General features: G+C 38.7%; 1 non-coding gene across 1 annotated transcript; it reads right to left on the reverse strand.

Annotated features, from left to right (window-relative positions):
* Window positions 1–2,811: 2,811 nt before the first annotated feature.
* Window positions 2,812–2,915, reverse strand: LOC112700200 (small nucleolar RNA R71). The gene has a single exon (XR_003153114.1). It is a non-coding gene; the product is annotated as a small nucleolar RNA R71 (small nucleolar RNA).
* Between the last annotated feature and the right edge of the window lie 6,539 nt (window positions 2,916–9,454).

A 9,454-nucleotide genomic window follows, 5' to 3' on the forward strand; every position in this document is an offset into this window, starting at 1 on the left:
GTTCCGAGTAGGATTCCGATCATGAGTGACCGTGACGTGCTTCAAACTTTAACCTGCTGGGCGTCAGTGACAGACGCAAAAGAGGGATTCTATTCCAGTAGGAGCGGGAACCAACCGGTGATTAGCCGTACTGTGACAGAGTGCGTTAGCATAGTTTTCACTGTGAGGATGGGATGTAGCCATCAGCCATGGGTGATGCTTCCAGACTGGTTAGCTGTGCGAGTGACAGCCGCACAGGTTATTTCCCCGTGAGGAATGAAAGTAGCCACAGTTGATGGTGAACCCCTATACAAAGCTTGCCATGGAAAGGAGTAAGAAGGATTGAGTAGAAGAAGTAGGAGAGCAGGCGTCCGAAAGCTCTACAGCATCTCCATCCGCTTATCTGAAATTCCTACCAATGAATCTGCATAAGTGTTCTATCCTTTTTATTATATTCTATTTTATTATTTCTATTTTCGAAAACCCATAAACTATTTTAAATCTGCCTAACTGAGATTTGCAAGGTGACCATAGCTTGCTTCATACCAACAATCTCTGTGGATTCGACCCTTACTCACGTAAGGTTATTACTTGGACGACCCAGTACACTTGCTGGTTAGTTGAACGAAGTTGTGAAGGAAATAAACAATGCCCTCAGAGTATACATCTTTTATAAATCCAATTACAAGAAAAAAGGGAATCACAATTTCGTCCACCAAGTTTTTGGCGCCGTTGCCGGGGATTGTTCGAGTATGGACAACTGACGGTTCATCTTGTTGCTCAGATTAGGTAATTTTCTTTTCAAAAATCTTTTTCAAAAATTTTTCTTTTATTTTTCGTTTTTCCAAACTATATTTTCGAAAAAATTAAAATAAAAATACAAAAAAATCATAAAATCATAAAAATCAAAAATATTTTGTGTTTCTTGTTTGAGTCTTGTGTTAATTTTTAAGTTTGGTGTCAATTGCATGCTTTTAAAATTTTTCTTGCATCTTTTCGAAAATCTCATGCATTCATAGTGTTCTTCATGATCTTCAAGTTGTTCTTGATAAGTCTTCTTGTTTGATCTTGATGTTTTCTTGTTTTGTGTCTTTTCTTGTTTTTCATGTGCATTTTTGCATTCATATTTTTCAAGCATTAAAAATTTTTAAGTTTGGTGTCTTGCATGTCTTCTTTGCATTAAAAATTTTTCAAAAATATGTTCTTGATGTTCATCATGATCTTCAAAGTGTTCTTGGTGTTCATCTTGACATTCATAGCATTCTTGCATGCATTCATTGTTTTGATCTAAAAATTTCATGCATTGAGTGTTTTTGTTGTTTTTCTCTCTCATCTTTAAAAATTCAATATTCAAAAAATCAAAAAAATATCTTTTCCTTATTTTCCTCCAAATTTTCGAAATTTTGGGTTGACTTGGTCAAAAATTTTCAAAATTAGTTGTTTCTTACAAGTCAAGTCAAAATTTCAATTTTAAAAATCTTATCTTTTCAAAATCTTTTTCAAAAATCATATCTTTTTCATTTTTTATTTAATTTTCAAAAATTTCAAAATTAGTTTTCAAAATATTTTCAAAAATCTTTTTCTTATCTTTATATCAAATTTTCGAAAATTAGCTAACAATTAATGTGATTGGTTCAAAAATTTGAAGTTTGTTACTTTCTTGTTAAGAAAGGTTCAATCTTTAAGTTCTAGAATCTTATCTTGTAGTTTCTTGTTAGTTAAGTAATTTTAAAAAATTAAATCTTTTTCAAATATCTTTTTCAAATATATCTTTTTATCTTTTATCTTATCTTTTTCAAAAAAATTTTATCTTTTTCAAAATTTGATTTCAAAATATCTTATCTAACTTCTTATCTTCTTATCTTTTTCAAAATTTGATTTCAAATCTTTTTCAATCAATTAACTAACTTTTTGTTTGTTTCTTATCTTTTTCAAAACTACCTAACTACTTCTCCCTCTCTAATTTTCGAAAATTCTCCCTTTCTTTTTCAAAAATTCTTTTTAATTAATTAATTGTTTCATGTTTTAATTTTAATTACAATTCATCTCTAATTTTCGAAAATCACTAACCATTCTTTTAAAATTATTTTTCGAATTTCTCTTCTCTTTTCTTCTTCTATTTTAATTATTTAATTACTAACACTTCTCTTCACCTCTCCTATCCTTACTCTTTAAACAGACTATTCATTTTTTCTTCATTCTTCCCCCCTTTCTTCTTCTACTAACATAAAGGAATCTCTATACTGTGACATAGAGTATTCCTCTTTCTTTTCTTGTTTTCTTCTCTTTCTTATGAGCAGGAACAAGGATAAAGGCACTCTTGTTGAAGCTGATCCAGAACCTGAAAGGACTCTGAAGAGAAAATTAAAAGAAGCTAAATTACAACAATCCAGAAATAACCTTTCAGAAATTTTCGAACAAGAGAAGGAGATGGCAGCCGAAAATAATAATAATAATAATGCAAGGAGAATGCTTGGTGACTTCACAAAGCCAACGTCCAAGTTTGATGGAAGAAGCATCTCCATTCCTGCCATTGGAGCCAATAACTTTGAGCTTAAGCCTCAACTAGTTGCTTTAATGCAACAAAACTGCAAGTTCTATGGACTTCCATCTGAAGATCCTTATCAGTTTTTAACTGAGTTCTTGCAAGTCTGTGATACTGTGAAGACGAATGGAGTTAATCCTGAAGTCTACAGACTCATGCTTTTCCCTTTTGCTGTAAGAGACAGAGCTAGAATATGGTTGGATTCACAACCTAAGGACAGCCTGAACTCTTGGGATAAGCTGGTTACTGCCTTCTTAGATAAGTTCTTTCCTCCTCAAAAGCTGAGCAAGCTGAGAGTGGATGTTCAAACCTTCAAACAAAAAGATGGTGAATCCCTCTATGAAGCTTGGGAAAGATACAAGCAGTTAACCAAGAGATGTCCATCTGACATGTTTTCAGAATGGACCTTATTAGATATATTCTATTATGGTCTCTCTGAATTTTCGAAAATGTCATTGGACCATTCTGCAGGTGGATCTATTCACCTGAAGAAAACGCCTGAAGAGGCTCAAGAACTCATTGACATGGTTGCAAACAACCAGTTCATGTATACCTCTGAGAGGAATTCCGTGAATAATGGGGTCCCTCAGAAGAAAGGAGTTCTTGAAATTGATGCTCTGAATGCCATATTGGCTCAGAACAAAGTGTTGACTCAACAGGTCAACATGATCTCTCAAAATCTGAATGGATTGCAACATGCATCCAACAGTACTAGAGAGGTAGCTTCTGAAGAAGCTTATGATCCTGAGAACCCTGTCATGGCAGAGGTTAATTACTTAGGTGAACCTTATGGAAACACCTATAACTCATCATGGAGAAATCATCCAAATTTCTCATGGAAGGATCAACAAAAACCTCAACAAGGTTTTAACAATGGTGGACGCAATAGGCTGAATAATAGTAAGCCATATCCATCATCTTCTCAGCAACAGACAGAGAATGCTGAACAAAATAATTCTAATTTAGCCAATATAGTCTCTGATCTGTCAAAAGCCACTTTCAGTTTCATGAATGAAACAAGATCCTCCATTAGAAATTTGGAGGCACAAGTAGGCCAGCTGAGTAAGAAAGTTATTGAAACTCCTCCCAGTATTCTCCCAAGTAATACAGAAGAGAATCCAAAAGGAGAGTGCAAAGCCATTGACTTAGTCAACATGGCCGAATGCATCAAGGAGGAGGAGGACGAAAATCCCAGTGAGGAAGACCTCCTGGGACGTCCTCCAAGCAAGAAGGAGCTTCCTAATAAGGATCCTGAGGAATCTGAGGCTCATACAGAGACCTTAGAGATTCCATTAAATCTCCTTCTGCCATTCATGAGCTCTGACTATTATTCATCCTCTGAAGAGGATGAAGATGTGACTGGTGAGCAAATTGCTCAATATCTAGGAGCTATCATGAAACTGAATGCCAAGCTATTTGGTAATGAGACTTGGGAAAGTGAACCTCCCTTGCTCATTAGTGATTTAGAGACTTGGATTCAGGAAACTCTACCTCAAAAGAAACAAGATCCTGGCAAGTTCTTAATACCTTGCACCATTCGCACCATGAGCTTTGAAAAAGCTCTATGTGATCTTGGGTCAGGGATAAACCTTATGCCACTCTCTGTAATGGAGAAGCTAGGGATCATTGAGGTGCAACCTGCCTTGTTCTCATTACAACTGGCAGATAAATCCATGAGAGAAGCTCATGGGATAGTAGAGGACGTGCTAGTAAAAGTTGAAAACTTTTACATCCCTGCTGATTTCCTAATCCTAGATACTAGGAAGGAAGATGATGAATGCATCATCCTAGGAAGACCTTTCCTAGCCACAGCAGAAGCTGTGATAGATGTCAACAGAGGAGAGTTAGTCCTTCAATTAAATGGAGAATACCTTGTGTTTCAAGCACATGGCCATCCCTCTGTGACAAAAGAGAGAAAGCATGAAGAGCTTCTCTCAGTTCAAGGTCAAGAAGAGCCCACACAGTCAGACTCTAAGTTTGGTGTTGTGAAGCCACAACCAAACTCTAAGTTTGGTGTTCAAACCCCATATCCAAACTCTAAGTTTGGTGTTGGGACTAGACAACATTGACTTGATTGCTCTGTGGCTCCATGAGAGCCACTGTCAAGCTATTGACATTAAAGAAGCGCTTGTTGGGAGGCAACCCAATTTTATTTATCTAATTTTATTTTATTTTGTTTTAGTGTTATTTTTGTGTTTAATTAGGTACATGATCATGAGGAGTCACGAAAAAAATCAAAAAAATTAAAAACAGAGTCAAAAACAGAAGAAAAAAATTTTCACCCTGGAGGACGCACGGGCCGGCGTTCAGCGCCCAGAAGATGCATCTGGCCAGCGTTCAGCGCCAGAACAGAGCATCTTCCTGGCGCTGAACGCCCAAAACAAGCAACATCCTGGCGTTTAACGCCAGGATGCGCACGCAGAGGACAATCTGGCGCTGAACGCCAGAAACAAGCTTGAAACTGGCGTTCAACGCCAGAATCAAGCATCACATGGGCGTTTAACGCCCAGAACATGCACCAATGGGCGTTTGAACGCCAGAATGGTGCATGAAGGCAATTTACACGCCTATAGGGTGAAGGAATGGTATTTCTTTTCACCTCAGGATCTGTGGACCCCACAGAATCTCCACCTCAGGATCTGTGGACCCCACAGGATCCCCACCTACCTTTTCTTTTAATCCTATTCACACTCTCCTAATCTAAATCTCTTTTTCAATGTCACCCTTCCCAATACCCTTCACCAATCACCTCAATTCCTCTTCCCAATTACCCCATGCACCATTCACATCAACCTCCTCTTCCCCATAAACCCCACCTACCCCCATTACATTCAAATTCAATTTCCCACCCATTCCCACCCAAAATGGCCGAAACCTAACCCTCCCCCCTCCCTATAAATACCTCCCTTTTCTTCTTCATTTTCACACAACATAACCCCTTCTTCTCTCATATAGCCGAACCCACTTCTCTCCCTCTCTACTCAAATTTTCTTCTTCTTCTTCTTCTACTCTTCTTTTCTTTTTGCTCGAGGACGAGCAAATTTTAAGTTTGGTGTGGTAAAAAGCCTAGCTTTTTATTTTTCATTCACCATCAATGGCACCCAAGACCGGAGTTTCCTCAAGAAAAGGAAAAGGGAAGGCAAAAGCTTCCACTTCCGAATCATGGGAGAAGGAGAGATTCATCTCCAAAAGCCATCAAGACCACTTCTATGATGTTGTGGCAAAGAAAAAGGTGATCCCCGAGGTCCCTTTCAAGCTCAAAAAGAATGAGTATCCGGAAATCCGACATGAGATCCAAAGAAGAGGATGGGAAGTCATAACCAACCCCATGCAACAAGTCGGATTATTGATGGTTCAAGAGTTCTATGCTAATGCATGGATCACTAGGAACCATGATCAAAGTATGAACCCGAATCCAAAGAACTATATCACAATGGTTCGGGGGAAATACTTAGATTTCAGTCCGGAGAATGTGAGATTGGCGTTTCATCTACCCATGATGCAAGGTGATGAACGCCCCTACACAAGGAGAGTCAACTTCAACCAAAGGTTGGACCAAGTCCTAATGGACATTTGTGTGGAAGGCGCCCAATGGAGAGTAGACTCCAAAGGCAAACCGGTCCAACTAAGAAGACTGGACCTCAAACCTGTAGCTAGAGGATGGTTGGAGTTCATCCAAAGATCCATCATCCCTACAAGCAACCGATCTGAAGTTACTGTGGATCGGGCCATCATGATTCATAGCATCATGATTGGAGAGGAAGTAGAGGTTCATGAAGTCATAGCCAATGAACTCTATAAAATAGCTGACAAGCCTTCATACATGGCACGGCTAGCCTTCCCCCACCTCATATGCCATTTATGCTACTCAGCTGGAGTTATCATAGATGGAGATGTCTCCATTGAAGAAGACAAGCCCATCACCAAGAAAAGGATGGAGCAAACAAGGGAAGTTCCTCACGGCCCCTAAGGAGAACATGAGGAAGTTCATCAACAAATGCCTCATGGAATGCACTTTCCTCCCAACAACTATTGGGAGCAACTCAGTACCTCCTTAGAAGACTTGAGCCAAAACGTGGAACAACTAAGGGTGGAACACCATGAACACGCCCTCACTCTTCAAGAAATAAGAGAAGATCAAAGAGCTATGAGGGAGGAGCAACAAAGGCAAGGAAGGGACATAGAAGAGTTGAAGAACATCATTGGTCCTTCAAGAAGAAGACGCCACTAGAGGTGGATTCATTCCTTGTTCTTTATTTTCTTTCTGTTTTCTGTTTTTAAGTATTATGTTTGTCTATGTTTTTGTGTTTCTGCTTCATGATCATTAGTGTGTAACCATGCCTTAAAGCTATGAATAAAATCCATTAGTCCTTCACCTCTCTTAAAAGAAAAATGTTTTAATTCAAAAGAACAAGAAATACATAATTTTCGAAATTATTAGTGAATTTGATTTAATTATATTGATGTGGTGGCAATAATTTTTGTTTTCTGAATGAATGAATGAACAGTGCATATTTTTGATCTTGTTGTTTATGAGTGTTAAAATTGTTGGCTCTTGAAAGAATGATGAACAAAGAGAAATGTTATTGATGAACTGAAAAATTCATGAATTGATTCTTGAAGCAAGAAAAAGCAGTGAAAAGCAAAAGCTTGCGAAAAAAAAAATAATAATAGAAAGAAAAAGCAAGCAGAAAAAGCCAATAGCCCTTAAAACCAAAAGGCAAGGGTAGCAAGGATCCAAGGCTTTGAGCATCAATGGATAGGAGGGCCCAAGGAAATTAAATCCAGGCCTAAGCGGCTAAATCAAGCTGTCACTAACCATGTGCTTGTGTCATGAAGGTCCAAGTGAAAAGCTTGAGACTGAGTGGTTAAAGTCGTGATCCAAAAGAGTGTGCTTAAGAGCTCTGGACACCACTAACTGGGGACTTTAGCAAAGCTAAGTCACAATCTGAAAAGGTTCACCCAGTTATGTGTCTGTGGCATTTGTGTATCCGGTGGTAATACTGGAAGACAAAGTGCTTAGGGCCACAGCCAAGACTCATAAGTAGCTGTGTTCAAGAATCAACATGCTTAACTAGGAAAGTCAATAACACTATCTGAAATTCTAAGTTCCTAGAGAAGCCAATCACTCTAAACTTCAAAGGAAAAAGTGAGATGCCAAAACTGTTCAGAAGCAAAAAGCTACAAGTCCCGCTCATGTAATTAAATTAATATTCATTGATATTTTGGAATTTACAGTATATTCTCTTCTTTTTATCCTATTTGATTTTCAGTTGCTTGGGGACAAGCAACAATTTAAGTTTGGTGTTGTGATGAGCGGATAATTTATACGCTTTTTGGCATTGTTTTCATATAGTTTTTAGTAAGTTTAAGCTACTTTTAGGGATGTTTTCATTGGTTTTTATGTTAAATTCACATTTCTGGACTTTACTATGAGTTTGTGTGTTTTTCTGTGATTTCAGGTAAATTCTGACTGAAATTGAGGGATTTGAGCAAAACTCTGAAGAAGGCTGACAAAAGGACTGCTGATGCTGTTGGAATCTGACCTCCCTGCACTCGAAATGGATTTTCTGGAGCTACAGAACTCCAATTGGCGCGATTTCAACGGCGTTGGAAAGTAGACATCCAGGGCTTTCCAGCAATATATAATAGTCCATACTTTATTCGAAGAATGACGACGTAACTTGGCGTTGAACGCCAAGTACACGCTGCTGTCTGGAGTTAAACGCCAGAAAAACGTCATGATCCGGAGTTGAACGCCCAAAACACGTCATAACTCAAAGTTTAACGCCAAGAAATGCCTTAGCACGTGAATTCATCAAGCTCAGCCCAAGCACACACCAAGTGGGCCCCGGAAGTGGATTTATGCATCAATTACTTATTCATGTAAACCCTAGTAGCTAGTTTATTATAAATAGAACATTTATCTACTGTATTAGACGTCTTTGACCAGATCCTGGATTGTATTTTGAATCCTGTGATCACGTTAGAGAGGGCTGGCCATTCGGCCATGCCTGAACTCTTTGCTTATGTATTTTCAACAGTGGAGTTTCTGCACACCATAGATTAAGGGTGTGGAGCTCTGCTGTACCTCAAGTATTAATGAAATTCTATCTTCTTTTATTCAAATCTCTCTTATTCTTATTCCAAGATATTCATTCGTACCCAAGAACATGATGAATGTGATGAGTCAGATTACCCTCATTATCATTCTCACTTATGAATGCGCGTGATTGACAACCATGTCCGTTCTACATGCAACAGAGCTTGAATGCGTATCTCTTAGATTCCCCAACAGAATCTTCGTGGTATAAGTTAGATAGTTGGCGGCATTCATCTGGATCCGGAAAGTCCAACCTTGTCTGTGGTGTTCCGAGTAGGATTCCGATCATGAGTGACCGTGACGTGCTTCAAACTTTAACCTGCTGGGCGTCAGTGACAGACGCAAAAGAGGGATTCTATTCCAGTAGGAGCGGGAACCAACCGGTGATTAGCCGTACTGTGACAGAGTGCGTTAGCATAGTTTTCACTGTGAGGATGGGATGTAGCCATCAGCCATGGGTGATGCCTCCAGACTGGTTAGCTGTGCGAGTGACAGCCGCACAGGTTATTTCCCCGTGAGGAATGAAAGTAGCCACAGTTGATGGTGAACCCCTATACAAAGCTTGCCATGGAAAGGAGTAAGAAGGATTGAGTAGAAGAAGTAGGAGAGCAGGCGTCCGAAAGCTCTACAGCATCTCCATCCGCTTATCTGAAATTCCTACCAATGAATCTGCATAAGTGTTCTATCCTTTTTATTATATTCTATTTTATTATTTCTATTTTCGAAAACCCATAAACTATTTTAAATCTGCCTAACTGAGATTTGCAAGGTGACCATAGCTTGCTTCATACCAACAATCTCTGTGGATTCGACCCTTACTCACGTAA

The sequence above is a fragment of the Arachis hypogaea genome, chromosome 6, assembly GCF_003086295.3.
Source record: "Arachis hypogaea cultivar Tifrunner chromosome 6, arahy.Tifrunner.gnm2.J5K5, whole genome shotgun sequence".
NCBI lineage: Eukaryota > Viridiplantae > Streptophyta > Magnoliopsida > Fabales > Fabaceae > Arachis > Arachis hypogaea.